Source organism: Caretta caretta, chromosome 13 (genome assembly GCF_965140235.1).
Source record: "Caretta caretta isolate rCarCar2 chromosome 13, rCarCar1.hap1, whole genome shotgun sequence".
NCBI classification, from domain to species: domain Eukaryota; kingdom Metazoa; phylum Chordata; order Testudines; family Cheloniidae; genus Caretta; species Caretta caretta.
In genome coordinates this window covers 34330624-34346805 of record NC_134218.1, presented here as the reverse complement: position 1 = coordinate 34346805, position 16182 = coordinate 34330624, and the positions used below count along the sequence as shown (strand labels likewise).

The 16182-nt window shown below is 46.6% G+C and overlaps 1 long non-coding RNA gene across 1 annotated transcript; it reads left to right on the top strand.

Annotated features, from left to right (window-relative positions):
* The first annotated feature begins 8411 nt into the window (after positions 1–8411).
* Positions 8412–15617, top strand: LOC125622651 (uncharacterized). Its single transcript, XR_007352762.2, has 3 exons — positions 8412–8595; positions 10698–10750; positions 12183–15617. It is a non-coding gene; the product is annotated as an uncharacterized LOC125622651 (long non-coding RNA).
* Positions 15618–16182: the final 565 nt, after the last annotated feature.

Here is a 16182-nt window from a genome sequence, read left to right as displayed (position 1 = left end):
CCTCTGGCTAGGACACCCACCCCAGAGGTGGTGGTGGTGGGGGGTGTTCCTCCTCTACTCCTTTCTCCCCTCAGACAGAGAGTGGACTTCACTTGATCCAGAGGCACCCCTTACCCCCTCCTTGGCATCTCCCATTGGCTAGGTTAGATGGCTCCCCGCCTAGCATGCTGGCTAGTATGAATCCCGTTCTGAGGCAGCTATCTCTCCTCATTCATTGGAGAGGGAGCTGAGGTGCCTAACCCAGGCTTTGGGGATCCCAGTGATTTCCTAGGTCCCTACAAGCTAGGTGCTGTCAAGCTCAATATCAAAACACCTAAGTCCCTCTGGGAATCTATCCCCGGGTATAGCCTCCCAGCAATAACTTTGAGTGATGCATGTTGCATTGTTTTCCTAACTGCAAGCTGTAACTAATGTGTTTATGGACATCCAGTGACCTTAACTATTTGAGTCACAAGCAGGGAAAAAACTGATCTTGTAAAGAGTGCAGTGTATTGGAGATCATGGATTCTGGGGTCAATTCTCATCTCCAGCACAGAGTCACGGTGTTACCTTAATAGGTCACTTCAGGCCCAGTTTATAAAGATATTTAGGCACCTAGTGGGAATTTCAAAAGCATTTCAACGGCAATTAGGTGCCTAGGTGCTTCAGAAAACACCATGAGGTGCCTAAATACCTGCAAAATATCTGGCCCTGTGTGCCTCAGTTTACCCTTGAAAAATGAGGATGAAGGTGATAATAATATTCCCACTGCCGAGAGGTGATGGGAGGCTTAGAGCTTGTCTGCACTTGGAATGTCACAGTGGCACATTTGCAGTGCTGTAGCTGTGCTGCTGAAGTTCTTCGGTGTAGACATTACCTGCGCCAACCCTGAGAGGTGGGAGCTCTGTTGACGGAAGAATTCTAGCACTGTCTGCACGAGGCCTAGCACTGTCTGCACGAGGACTCAGATTGGCTTAACTACGCCACTCAGGGGTGTGTTTATATACCTTAACTAATAATCATTCAAGTACATAAAAGGTTGTTACATGGAGGATGGAGAAAATTCTTAGCCTCTGAGGCCAGGACGAGAAGCAATGGACTTAAATTGCAGCAAGGGAGGTTCAGGTTGGACATTAGGAAAAACTTCCTAACTGTCAGGGTGGTTAAGCACTGGAATAAATTGCCTAGGGAGGTTGTGGAATCGCCATCACTGGAGACTTTTAAGAGCAGGATGGACAAACCCCTGTCAGGGATGGGTCTAGATAATACTTTGTCCTGCCATGAGTGCAGGGGACTGGACTAGTCGACCTCTCGAGCTCCCTTCCAGTCCTATGATTCTGTGACTCTATATCAGGACAATATGACAGTATTTTTCAAAGTATAAAACACTTGATCAGATGAACTTGAAATTAAGTAGGGAAGATAGGAAGGGCACCAAGTGTTAGATATATAAGTATTGCTTGCAGTGGTGCTGTAACCAGGTTGGTCCCAGGACATGAATGAGAGTAGGTGGGTGAGGCAATAGCTTGTATGGAACCAGCTTCAATGGAATAGATGAGCTCTGGAGCTAAAAAGAGCTCTTCTTTCAGGACTGGACAAAGTAATCAGAGTGTCCCAGCTAACGACAAGGTGGGACAGATTGATAAAGGTAAGGGGTTACTGTATTGCAGGAAACTAGTTAGAGTGAAGTGGACAATTAACACTTCTGCAGGCATTGGAGAAGAGGTTACAAACTGGGACACTCTGATTGCTTTTTCCAGACAAGAAGAAGAGTGCTGTGTAGCTGGAGAGCTCACCCACCTTGTATCTCTCATTTAAAAACAATCATTTGAAATAAAATCTGTTGCTTCTCATCAAAATTTGTAAAATTCTCACCCATCCTTAATCTGAATGCTGTTGATCATCTCAGGAATATTAATGCCCAAGACTGTTTTACTGACATTTTATTTTTGCTTAGATTTTTGTTTAAAATCAAATGCTCCTTGCAAAACTCTCTTTGTTTGGTTTTTCTACTGGTGTTGCTCTGATACATGCTCCAAGGTGCTTTGTGCCAACGTTATGGTATAAGAACATAGACAGAGAGATGTTTGAAGTATAAGTTGTTTGGAGCCCAGTTCTTCCATTAGGAGGCACTCAAGTCCCAGATCCAGGCTTTGGAATGTTACCCGACTATAGTCTGGAAGGTCAGACCTCGGAGTAATCCACACTACACACAAGAGTACTGAAGGTCAATGGATCAGTGAAACACACCATCCAGTATTTTGGTGTGGTGAGATTTGAGCTTGGATTTGCATTTCATGGCTACTTCTGTGTAAATCTTCTATAAACACAAACACCTACTCCTAAGACCCACACCTCACAAACACAAGCACACTGCACGTAGATGCACAAACACAAACACACAAAACAAAACAATGAGAGACAAATCCCCAGCTGGGGAAAGTCAGTGGAGCTACAGAGATTTACTCCACCTGAGGATCGGCCCACGACGTGTGTTTGTGCATGTTTTTCACTTTCTGAAGGTATGCATTTTGATTTTCTTTGTACATATGCATTTGTGAGTGTGCATGATGGTGTGCTTGTACATTTGAGTGTGTTTGTGTATATATGTTATTTTGAGCATGTCTGTGCTGTGGGTGTTTACACATATGAAACAGAAAAAAACATTCCTTCACCCACTAACTTCCCTGGTCCTTCTCGCATGAACAGAGAGCAACAATACCCGAAGTCCAACGGTGCAAACAATTCGATGTTTATTGGGGTGAACTTCCAGCAATCATGATTCCAGTTTCCTTCCTTAGTGTCCCCCTTCCCAGCTCTGACACCACAGAGCCTTACACCTGTGTCCCTGTTCCCATTCCTGCCCTTAGCGAAACATGATTCCAATTTCCTCAGCCCCATTCCCTGTTCCCATTTCCCCTTTTAGCAAAACATGATTCCAATTTCCTTACCCCCATTCCCTGTTCCCATTTCCCCCACCCGCATGCCCACCCCTACCCCCCTACTTCCTGATTGACTGCAGACTATATAGTAAAACTTGAGTTCTGCTTTGCTATACCTTAACCAATCATGTTCCTGAAATTTAACTAACCAATCCTAACATATTGTAACAGGATTATGTAACCAATTATATCCCACCACCTTAATTAGTTTACACCCAGCAAAATTAATTATACAGCAGACAGAAATAATCACAGAACCAGACAGAGATTATACAGACAAACAATAGCGAAGTGGGAACTATAATGACAAAACAATACAGAAGTGAGGATTTCACATCCCAGCTTTTGAATTTAATTGAGTTCTTTCCAGACAGGATGCTATCAAACTAAGTTTCCTTTTACATTTTCTAGGCACTTCCCTTTCTCTGGAGGTGATAGGCACTATCAGGACAGGATTGTATTCCTAAGAGCCCAATAGCACCTTCTTTCAATGTGACTAGTTTGGAATGTGAGGATGTGACCGTTCGCTTCCCAGTTTATGGGTGCCTCTGTTGCTTAGCCAAAGGCCTTAGCCTAAGAACTGGGCCTCAGACTGTCACAGTAAGAGAAGGACCTTACACTGGCAGACAGTGATTTGATTCTTTCTTTTATACCTCTAGAACTAGCCAAGTGATAAGAATACACCTAAATTTTTAGAGTATAGGCCTTTACAGACAGACCTGAATATCTGTATCCTAACAAACATCCATGAAAGACATAAATACTCATATAAAATCATACCCAATTTTGTAATGTCCATTGAGATCAATGGATTAAAAGTGCTGTAAAAAACAAGTACTATTATTAAGCCAGAAATTTTTGATTTTCTAAAAAAAAAAAAAAAAAATGGTTCATGTACTGGGTTAAACTTTCAACAATAGGGATAACTCACTGTGTCCTTAATTTTAATTTATGCCAAAATCACGGGTTTGAATGTTTAACACAAGCTATTGTATAATGTTAGTGGCTGGAACTAATGCTGGGGGATGAGTGAAAGTAGAGAAACAATATAGTTTTGGGGGGAAAAGGAGTTAATGAGACAATGAAAAATGAATGCATAAAGACAGGGAGAAATGAGGAATGCTGTGAGATAAAAGCCATAGGTTGGAAAAGCAAGGAGAGATTGAGGCTGAATGAAAAATTTAAAGTGAGCGAGACGGAGAGTAACATCTACTTTGAAAGTTTAGTGTCCATGGTACTAGAGTATAGACAGGACCCAGCTATCATTGTAGAAAGGAGATTCTTTCCTGAGGATGCTGGAAACAGACAGATGTTGTGGTTCTCTAGTCCCCAGACTATCACAAAAAATCTTCATTTTTTCAGGCTGGCTAACCTAGTGAGGAGGGCTTTAAACTAGGTTCACCGGGGGAAGGAGACCAAAGCCCTGAGGTAAGTGGGAAAGCGGGATACCGGGAGGAAGCACAGGCAGGAATGTCTGTGAGGGGAGGGCTCCTGCCTCATACTGGGAATGAGGGGCGATCAACAGGTTATCTCAAGTGCTTATATACAAATGCACAAAGCCTTGGAAACAAGCAGGGAGAACTGGAGGTCCTGGTGATGTCAAGGAACTATGACGTGATTGGAATAACAGAGACTTGGTGGGATAACTCACATGACTGGAGTACTGTCATGGATGGTTATAAACTGTTCAGGAAGGACAGGCAGGGCAGAAAAGGTGGGGGAGTAGCACTGTATGTAAGGGAGCAGTATGACTGCTCAGAGCTCCGGTACGAAACTGCAGAAAAACCTGAGTGTCTCTGGATTAAGTTTAGAAGTGTGTGCAACAAGAGTGATGTAGTGGTGGGAGTCTGCTATAGACCACCGGACCAGGGGGATGAGGTAGATGAGGCTTTCTTCCGGCAGCTCACGGAAGCTACTGGATCGCATGCCCTGATTCTCATGGGTGACTTTAATTTTCCTGATATCTGCTGGGAGAGCAATACAGCGGTGCATAGACAATCCAGGAAGTTTTTGGAAAGCGTAGGGGACAATTTCCTGGCGCAAGTGCTCGAGGAGCCAACTAGGGGGGGCGCTTTTCTTGACCTGCTGCTCACAAACCGGGTAGAATTAGTGGGGGAAGCAAAAGTGGATGGGAATCTGGGAGGCAGTGACCATGAGTTGGTTGAGTTCAGGATCCTGACACAGGGAAGAAAGGTAAGCAGCACGATACGGACCCTGGACTTCAGGAAAGCAGACTTCGACTCCCTCAGGGAACGGATGGCCAGGATCCCCTGGGGGACTAACTTGAAGGGGAAAGGAGTCCAGGAGAGCTGGCTGTATTTCAAGGAATCCCTGTTGAGGTTACAGGGACAAACCATCCCGATGAGTCGAAAGAATAGTAAATATGGCAGGCGACCAGCTTGGCTTAATGGTGAAATCTTAGCGGATCTTAAACATAAAAAAGAAGCTTACAAGAAGTGGAAGGTTGGACATATGACCAGGGAAGAGTATAAAAATATTGCTAGGGCATGTAGGAATGTTATCAGGAGGGCCAAATCGCACCTGGAGCTGCAGCTAGCCAGAGATGTCAAGAGTAACAAGAAGGGTTTCTTCAGGTATGTTGGCAACAAGAAGAAAGCCAAGGAATGTGTGGGCCCCTTACTGAATGAGGGAGGCAAACTAGTGACAGAGGATGTGGAAAAAGCTAATGTACTCAATGCTTTTTTTGCCTCTGTCTTCACTAATAAGGTCAGCTCCCAGACTGCTACGCTGGGCATCACAAAATGGGGAAGAGATGGCCAGCCCTCTGTGGAGATAGAGGTGGTTAGGGACTTTTTAGAAAAGCTGGACGTGCACAAGTCCATGGGGCCGGACGAGTTGCATCCGAGAGTGCTGAAGGAACTGGCGGCTGTGATTGCAGAGCCATTGGCCATTATCTTTGAAAACTCGTGGCGAACCGGGGAAGTCCCGGATGACTGGAAAAAGGCTAATGTAGTGCCAATCTTTAAAAAAGGGAAGAAGGAGGATCCTGGGAACTACAGGCCAGTCAGCCTCACTTCAGTCCCTGGAAAAATCATGGAGCAGGTCCTCAAAGAATCAATCCTGAAGCACTTGCATGAGAGGAAAGTGATCAGGAACAGCCAGCATGGATTCACCAAGGGAAGGTCATGCCTGACTAATCTAATCGCCTTCTATGATGAGATTACTGGTTCTGTGGATGAAGGGAAAGCAATGGATGTATTGTTTCTTGACTTTAGCAAAGCTTTTGACACGGTCTCCCACAGTATTCTTGTCAGCAAGTTAAGGAAGTATGGGCTGGATGAATGCACTACAAGGTGGGTAGAAAGCTGGCTAGATTGTCGGGCTCAACGGGTAGTGATCAATGGCTCCATGTCTAGTTGGCAGCCGGTATCAAGTGGAGTGCCCCAAGGGTCGGTCCTGGGGCCGGTTTTGTTCAATATCTTCATAAATGATCTGGAGGATGGTGTGGATTGCACTCTCAGCAAATTTGCAGATGATACTAAACTGGGAGGAGTGGTAGATACACTGGAGGGGAGGGATAGGATACAGAAGGACCTAGACAAATTGGAGGATTGGGCCAAAAGAAATCTGATGAGGTTCAATAAGGATAAGTGCAGGGTCCTGCACTTAGGACGGAAGAACCCAATGCACAGCTACAGACTAGGGACCGAATGGCTAGGCAGCAGTTCTGCGGAAAAGGACCTAGGGGTGACAGTGGACGAGAAGCTGGATATGAGTCAGCAGTGTGCCCTTGTTGCCAAGAAGGCCAATGGCATTTTGGGATGTATAAGTAGGGGCATAGCGAGCAGATCGAGGGACGTGATCGTTCCCCTCTATTCGACATTGGTGAGGCCTCATCTGGAGTACTGTGTCCAGTTTTGGGCCCCACACTTCAAGAAGGATGTGGATAAATTGGAGAGAGTCCAGCGAAGGGCAACAAAAATGATTAGGGGTCTGGAACATATGAGTTATGAGGAGAGGCTGAGGGAGCTGGGATTGTTTAGCCTGCAGAAGAGAAGAATGAGGGGGGATTTGATAGCTGTTTTCAACTACCTGAAAGGGGGTTCCAAAGAGGATGGCTCTAGACTGTTCTCAATGGTATCAGATGACAGAACGAGGAGTAATGGTCTCAAGTTACAGTGGGGGAGGTTTAGATTGGATATTAGGAAAAACTTTTTCACTATGAGGGTGGTGAAACACTGGAATGCGTTACCTAGGGAGGTGGTAGAATCTCCTTCCTTAGAGGTTTTTAAGGTCAGGCTTGACAAAGCCCTGGCTGGGATGATTTAACTGGGAATTGGTCCTGCTTTGAGCAGGGGGTTGGACTAGATGACCTTCTGGGGTCCCTTCCAACCCTTATATTCTATGATTCTATGATTCTATGATTCATCTGCTCCCTTTTTCCCAGGCTCCCCTAAAAGCAAGGCAGATTTTGTCACACTTTCAAAGCCATCATTTTTGACTCGGTTTAAATTAATGCATAACAAGTTCACCCAGTATTTATTAAAACCCCCTAGCAATAACAGGAACTGTAGGTAAAATGGGAGCTTTTGAAAACATTACCATACATAATTACAAAAGAAACCATTAGTTCATTGATAGTATCTAACAGTTTTATGGCTAATTTTTGCTACTATTGATTTCAAAGGACTTTAGAAATGTAGTGTTCTTATCATTTTCCTGTTTTACATATGGAGTGGGGAAAGTGGAGGTTACATGGATTTTTGAAGCTTCAAGAGACACTTGTGACATCCGGCACATCACAAGTCCTGGAATTCCACCCAATAATTCCTGCATCTAGTCCAAAAAATGTGTTGCTGTGGTAGAGCATATCATTCAGAGAGACACCCAGTCTTGATTGCAGGTTTTACAGTGCTGGGGAATCAACCAACTCATCTGTCAAATTGCCCCACTGTTTAATTGTCCCCGGTGTTAAAGGTAAAAGGCCAGTATTTCAAAGAATGGCCACCAAACGGCAGTGGGATCACTCAGAGCAGATGAGACCTCTCACCATGACTAAAGGTGGTAGAACCAGTCTCACAACTTGTGAGGTTCATGGGACTGGTAAGTTCACACATCCCTATTTATTTTTGCCATGATCTCCATGCTGTGAATGGTACTCCATAAAAAAATCAAATCAAATTCATTCTTCCGTCTCTCTTCTTGATCACTTACAACAAAAAAATTGACATGCACAAATAATAGTGGCAAGAACTTACTATGCTTTATCTATGTAGCATTCATGCAGGGTTCATGCACTTGGCAACATTCAGGGCACACCCTGAGTGTTGTGTAGGAGCAGTGCACACACGGCTCCTCTCAAGGGCATGAACCTTGGAAACTCGCCCAGATGACATGAACCGTGGGAAGCCTCCCAGGACTGGGCTCAAGGCCCGAGAGCAAGGAATGCAGTAGATAGAAATTGGTAAATAAGAAAGTTAAACAAAGCCAGTGTATTCCTTTTATCTGTTGGAGTATGTAATGCGCAGGAGGAGAAAAGGAATAAAAGAGAGGGTGGAAAGCTGACAAGGCAGACCAGCCTGCTTGCTTGCTTAAAGCCTTGTTCTGTCTTGTATTTGGACCGCAACAACTGGCGCCCAAACGTGGGGCCCTCAGCACTCACCTCGCCCGGCAAGGGTTTCAGACGCATCACTCATCCGCTTCACGGATCCCGGTGAGTATTTTTCGTTGTGGTAAGTATAGGAAGCTCCCTCTCTGCTTTGCAAGTGCAACACCGCAGTGAGCTACAGTATTTGCTGCGTAAGGCTCAGCATGATTGCCCCACTCGAGAACTCACTCTCCTGCTACAGGAGGTGAGTGCTCAATGCCCGTGGTACCCTGAAGCCAGAACCCTTAAGCTAGCGGACTGGGAGCGGTTGGGCTAGACATTGCACAAAGAGCCTCGGGCACCCGTGCAGGCTTTACATGCCTGGCACCTCTGCCGTGATGCGATACAGCGTGTCACCTCGGAAAGGCCCTCCCTCATGCCAAGAGAGAGGCTGGTGATCTCGCCACTCCCATCCGCTCCTGCAGCCATCCCCCCTCCTGGCGATGCGACACAGCGTGTCGCTTCGGAAAGACCCTCTCCCGCGCCAATAGAGGGGCTGCCGATCTCGCCACCCCTGTCCGCTCCTGCAGCCATCCCTCCCCCTGCTTCACCCCCAGTGCCTCAATTACTGCCGCCTCCTTTGTCTTCCCCTCTGGAGCCAGTGAGTGGTCACTGTCCCCCCGTGGGGCCCCATGCTCTGGGGCCCCCCGGGGGGTCGTCCGCGTCTGTTCAGGGGCTTTCGCTGGTGCAACAAATGGTTCACGCAGCGAAGACTCGCCCAGATCTTACAGCAGAGGAATTAGCTAATCTGGTCTCAGTTTGCCCAGTGACCTGGCAGGATGATGGCCAGAGCAACCAGCTTGCAAACTGGGTCAGTTTGCCTTACTCGGTGATCAGAGAGGTAAAGAAAGCTATTCGCGAGTTTGGCCTCACTAGCACCTATGTACGTGGTGTCCTTGAAGGGCTAGGTACTGGCTACACCCTGGTCCCTGAAGATCGGAAGGCGCTGTTGCACATGATGCTGACGCCCAGTCAGTATGTTATTTGGCTTAGTGAGTATCGGCAGATGGCGGAACACCAAGCCCAGGTATATATAGTGCAAGGTGTCACTTATGAGCAGTTAGCAGGGGAGGGCCCATTTGCTACCGTTCAGATGCAGTCTCAACTCCAGCAGGCTGTCTTCCCCATTATTTCTGCCTGCGCCCAGCATGCTTTCCGGAAGGTCCCAGATTCAGGAAAGCCTACCAAAAGCTTTGCCAGTATCCGTGGGTGCATCAGAGTCCTTTATGGATTTTACCTACAGATTGCAGGAGGCTATCCTCCGACAGGTGGATAACCCTGTGGCAGCTCAGGAGATTCTGTTAAAAATGGCAGTTGAAAATGTGAATGAGGATTGCCGCCGTGCTCTCCAGGCGGCACAAGCCGCTGGCGTTCTAGAGCTGTTGAACATGTTGTGGGCATGCCAAAACATGGGCACACAAGCACATAAAGCTGGGGTTCTGGCCGCTGCCCTGTGGAAAAGCGGGAAGGAGGGGAAGCGTTGTTATCGCTATGGTAAGGAGGGTCACTTTCAGCAGGAGTGCCGCTCATCGACGGCGCCTGCCTGCCCCTCAAAGAAGTGCCCCAAGTGTCGGAAGGGCTATCACTGGGCTAATCAGTGTCGTAGCGGGTCGGGAAACTGCACGACGGGTCCCCCCCGAACCCAGGGCCAAACGGGGGTGTTCCCCACTCAGACAACTGTTCCTCTGCCTTAAAATCCATAGACTCCATGAGGGCAGTGACTGCCGGAAGTGCAGGGCTTGATTTGATTATGCAGGAGGACGCTGATTTTCAGTTGCCGGGGGAGGTTTGCGCCATACCTACACAGGTGACGGGACCTCTCCCTGCAGGATTTGAGGGTCTGGTTCTCCCTCGCTGACACGCTGGGAAACAGGGTTTTTTTGTCATCCCAGGGGTCATTGACGCCGATTACACCGGTGTTATTAAGGTTCAGGTGTGGACCCATCTTCCGCAGTTGCTCCCGCATGGACGGTCAATTGCACAATTGATTTTAGTCCCCTATCAGGTGCCAGCCGCAGAGGATCAAGCCCGGGGCGGAGGTGGCTTTGGATCGACGTTGTCTCAGTCGCCACCTCACAACATGTCCTCTCAATTTGTTGGTCTAACAATGTCGCTCCGCCCCTTGAAACCTCAGTTAACACTTCTTTTAAATAATTTTCCTTTTACAGGGCTGGTGGACACTGGAGCTGACGTTACGGTGATTCGTGATCAGGACTGGCCGGTCGGTTGGCCAACAGTTCCTTCTAAAGAGTTGTGGGTAGCGGGAGTAGGAAACCCGGGCGCCAAAGTTTGTCTTGGGTCACAATCTCTAAACCAGGAGGCCGTGCCCTTGCTATGATCCGCCCTTTTGTGCTCCCTGTCCACCTCAATATTTGGGGCTGTGACTTACTTGTAAAGCTGGACACCACCCTCGATATTAATATATAATGGCCCCAAACTCTCCCCCACCCACCTTGCCCTCTTCATTACCATTGGTATGGCAATCCTTAGAGCCCGTATGGATTGACCAGTGGCCCCTCCCCCTAGAAAAGCTGAAAGCGCTTCATTCACTTGTACAACAACATTTGCATGCACAGCGCTTGGAAAGCTTCACTAGTCCTTGGAACTAGCTGCTGTTATTTTGACCTTTCAATTTTTTGCTGATTGTCCCTTTAATTTGATTGTGGACACGCATTATGTTTATCAGGTAATCGATCATTTACCCCTTGCCCTCAATACCCCTCAGATTGATGCGGACCTCCTCCGCCTGTTTTTGTCCTTACAGTATTTCCTCACCACTCGTAATTTCCCTTATTTTGTTGCTCATATTCGCAGTCATACCTCTCTGCCTGGGCTACTCACTGAGGGCAATGCGCGCGCTGATCGCGCGTTACGTGGTCAGATAAATTCCCTTTTTTCTGACCCCATCGAAAGTCATTCCTTTTTTCATCAGTCTGACTCTGTTTTGGCCCGACAATTTCACATTCCTGCTGATCATGCACATTCTATTGTTCGTTCCTGCCCCCACTGTGCCGCTGCTGCCCCTACCTTTTCTTATGCCGTTAACCCCAGAGGTACCGCAGCGAATCAGCTGTGGCAAATGGATGTCACTCACGTGCCACAATTCCGCCCCTATTCGTTTTTACATGTTTCCATTGATACCTATTCGGGATTCCTCTGGGAGACCCCACAGCATGGGGAAGCCACTCCCAAAGTTATTCACCATTTGCTAGCCTGTTTCGCTGTTATGGATTGCCCGAGCCAGATAAAAATGGATAATGCCCCAGCCTATTGCTCCACAGCCCTCTCCACCTTTTGTGCCCAATGGGACATCCATCTCAAACATGGGATCCCTTATAACTCCACGGGCCAAGCTATTGTTGAACGTGCAAATCGCATGCTAAAAACTTTGCTTGACAAACAATTAAAACAAGGGGAGCTGCGTCTCTGAAACTTAGGAGACATTCAGCAACAATTGCATGTCCTTTTGTTTACTTTAAATAATTTAACATTGAATACAGATCAGCAGACCCCCGCAGATTGGCATTTTCATAAGTCCGAGGTACTGGAAAGACCGCGTGTCTATTACCGTCAGCTGCCCGATCTGCAATGGTTGGGCCCAGTACCTTTAATTACTTGGGGTCGGGGATATGCTGCTGTGTCTCTCCCTGCAGGACCGTTGTGGGTTCCGGCCCGGTGTGTGCGACCGGCACTGAAACAGCATGGCGTGGCACCAGGGGCTGTCGAACCCCATACCGGAGTTTCAGCTGATCTTGGAGGAGAACGCGGTGCCTCCCGGGTCGCCAATGGCGGGATGGAGATGGAGGAGACGCAGCGTCCCAAGCCAGCCCGTGACATGGGGAGCAGTGAAAGCATTGGTTGCCGCGGCTCAATGAAGACTGGCAGCAAACCAACAGCCAGAGACTCCTGAGACTCTGTTTGTGGCCATTCTCACCCAAATCACTGCTAATTCTGTACTGATTGTGTGCCTTATGTGCCTGCTATTTCCTGTAGTGGTTGACTCTGGAGCGCCTCCTCCGTTACGGGCCTGAATGACATATAACCTATGGGAAAGATTGGCTTCAATAGCAAATGTTACCCACTTTTGTTTATCTGATTTTGTAGCAGCTGAAGAATTGTTAGGTACGTGTCTTATTCCAGTATGTCATCACCCTGAGGAAATAGGGAATGAGACGATGCTCACTGCTTACGCGAACCTCTCTTCCCAGTACTCTAGCATGGCTAATTGGGGCCCGGCCAACTACACTTTACCTTCTTGGGCTTATTTTTTGCTGTTGCTGTGTGCAATATATTTCCTTTTTGTTAAGGCTTTGTCGAGACCCGCCCTGGCAGGCTCCACGAGTTATGACCTTGTCTGTCCGGTAGTTAATGGCTTGCAAGAGCAAATTGATGCCCACCATGAGATGGCCGAGCACAAATAAACAAAAAAGGAGGGGATGTAGGATTCATGCAGGGTTCATGCACTTGACAGTATTCAGGGCACACCCTGAGTGTTGTGTAGGAGCAGTGCACACACGGCTCCTCTCAAGGGCATGAACCTTGGAAACTCGCCCAGATGACATGAACCATGGGAAGCCTCCCAGGACTGGGCTCAAGGCCCGAGAGCAAGGAATGCGGTAGATAGAAATTGGTAAATAAGAAAGTTAAACAAAGTCAGTGTATTCCTTTTATCTGTTGGAGTATTTAATGCGTAGGAGGAGAAAAGGAATAAAAGAGAGGGTGGAAAGCTGACAAGGCAGACCAGCCTGCTTGCTTGCTTAAAGCCTTGTTCTGTCTTGTATTTGGACCGCAACATATCTATATATCTTTTCCACAACTATACACTTTCTCTCACCATCAAGTGATTTAGACAAAAATTCAGGAAAAAGGGGCAGTTGGAGTCCCTGTTTCCCCAAAATATTCCTCCAAGTCCCTTCACTCCCTTTCCTGGGGAGGCTTGAGAATAATATACAATGTGACCACAGACCAAACCCCTTGGTTTTTAGAACACTGAAAATTAATCAGGTTCTCAAAAGAAGAATTTCATTTTTTAAAAAAGTAAAAGAATCGCATCTGCAAAATCAGGATGGAAGGTAACTTTACAGGGTAAATAAAAAGATTTAAAACACAGAGGATTCCCCTCTGACTCTGCTTCCCAGTTACAAAATAGGAATGAAATTACCTCTTAGCATAGGGAAAATTCACAAGCTAAAACAAAAGATAATCTCATGCATTTCTGTGCGTTAGTTACAATTTTTATAATCTTAGATGCTCATTTCAGGTATGTTTTTAGGAGATGTTTTTCCTGCCTGCCCTCTCTTTGTTCAGAGAGGGAACAAACAAAGAGAGCACAAACAAAACCTTCCCCCCCCCCCCCCAGATCTGAAAGAATTTTCTTTCCCCATTCATCTTTCTGGTCAGGTGCCAACTAGGTTAATTGAATTGATTAACCCCTTACAGGTAAGGCAATTCAGTACAGCTGCCCTGTGTATATTTATGACAGGGTCTTAAACATTTAAGGATGGAGATTCCACCACCTCCCTAGGTAACCTATGCCAGTGCTTCACCATCCTCCTAGTGAAATAGTTTTTCCTAATATCCAAACTAGACCTCCCCCAATGCAACTTGAGACCCTTGCTTCTTCTTTTGTCATCTGCCATCACTGAGAACAGCCTAGCTCCATCCTATTTGGAACCCTGTGAAGACCGAGGCAAAAAAAAAATGGAGTACTTCAGCTTTTTCCACATCTGTCATAGAATCATACAATCATAGAAAATCAGGGTTGGAAGGGACCTCAGGAGGTCATCTTGTCCAACCCCCTGCTCAAAGCAGGACCGATCCCCGATTAAATCATCCCAGCCAGGGCTTTGTCAAGCCTGACCTTAAAAACTTCTAAGGAAGAAGATTCCACCACCTCCCTAGGTAACCCATTCCAGTGTTTCACCACCCTCCTAGTGAAAAAGTTTTTCCTAATATCCAACCTAAACCTCCCGCACTGCAACTTGAGACCATTACTCCTTGTTCTGTCATCAGCTACCACTGAGAACAGTCTAGAGCCATCCTCTTTGGAACCTCCTTTCAGGTAGTTGAAAGCAGCTATCAAATCCCGCCCCCTCATTCTTCTCTTCCGCAGACTAAACAAGCCCAGTTCTCTCAGCCTCTCCTCATAACTTATGTGTTCCAGACCCCTAATCATTTTTGTTGCCCTCCGTTGGACTCTTTCCAATTTTTCCACATCCTTCTTGTAGTGTGGGGCCCAAAACTGGACACAGTACTCCAGATGAGGCCTCACCAGGGTCGAATAGAGGGGAACTATCACATCCCTCTATCTGCTGGCAATGCCCCTACTTATACACCCCAAAATGCCATTGGCCTTCTTGGCAACAAGGGCACACCATTGACTCATGTCCAACTTCTCGTCCACTGTACCCCCTGTTAGGATATAGATATTCAGGCCTGTCTGCAAAGGCCTGTACTTTAAGAATTTAGGTGTATTCTTATCACTTGGCTAGTTCCAGAGGTATAAAAGAAAGAATCAAAACCACTGTCTGCCAGTGTAAGGGCCTTCTCTTACTGTGACAGTCTGAGGCCCTGTTCTTAGGCTAAGGTCTTTGGCTAAGCAGCAGAGGCAGCCATAAGCTGGGAAGCGAACGGTCACATCCTCACATTCCAAACTAGTCACACTGAAATAAGGTGCTATTCGGCTGTTAGGAATACAATCCTGTCCTGATAATTCCTATCACCTCCAGAGAAAGGGAAGTGCCTAGAAAATGTAAAAGGAAACTTAGTTTGATAGCATCCTGTCTGGAAAGAACTCACTTATCAATAGCTGGGATGTGAAATCCTCACTTCTGTATTGTCTTGTCATTATAGTTCCCACTTTGCTGTTGTTTGTCTGTATAATCTCTGTCTGGTTTTGTGATTGTTCCTGTCTGCTGTATAATTAATTTTGCTGGGTGTAAACTAATTAAGGTGGTGGGATATAATTGGTTACATAATCCTGTTACAATATGTTAGGATTGGTTAGTTAAATTTCAGGAAAATGATTGGTTAAGGTATAGCTAAGCAGAACTCAAGTTTTACTATATAATCTGTAGTCAATGAGGAAGTGACTGGGTGGGGGTGGGGGTGGGCATGTGGGTGTGTGAGATGGGAACAGGGAATGGGGGTAAGAAAATTGGAATCATGTTTTGCTAAAGGGGGAAATGGGAACAGGGAATGGGAGTAAGGAAGTTGGAATCATGTTTGGCTAAGGGTAGGAATGGGAACAGGGACACAGGCGTAAGGCTCTGTGGTATCAGAGCTGGGAAGGAGGATACTAAGGAAGGAAACTGGAATCATGCTTGCTGGAAGTTCACCCCAATAAACATCAAATTGTTTGCACCTTTGGACTTCGGGTATTGTTGCTATCTGTTCATGCGAGAAGGACCAGGGAAGTAAGTGGGTGAAGGAATAAGCCCCCTAACAAACCCTAGGTCCTTTTCTGCAGAACTGATGCCGAGCCATTCGGTCCCTAGTCTGTAGCGGTGCATTGGATTCTTCTGTCCTAAGTGCAGGACTCTGCACTTGTCCTTGTTGAACCTCATCAAATTTCTTTTGGCCCAGTCCTCCAATTTGTCTAGGTCCCTCTGTATCCTATCCCTAACCTCCAGCATATCTACCTCTCCTCCCAGT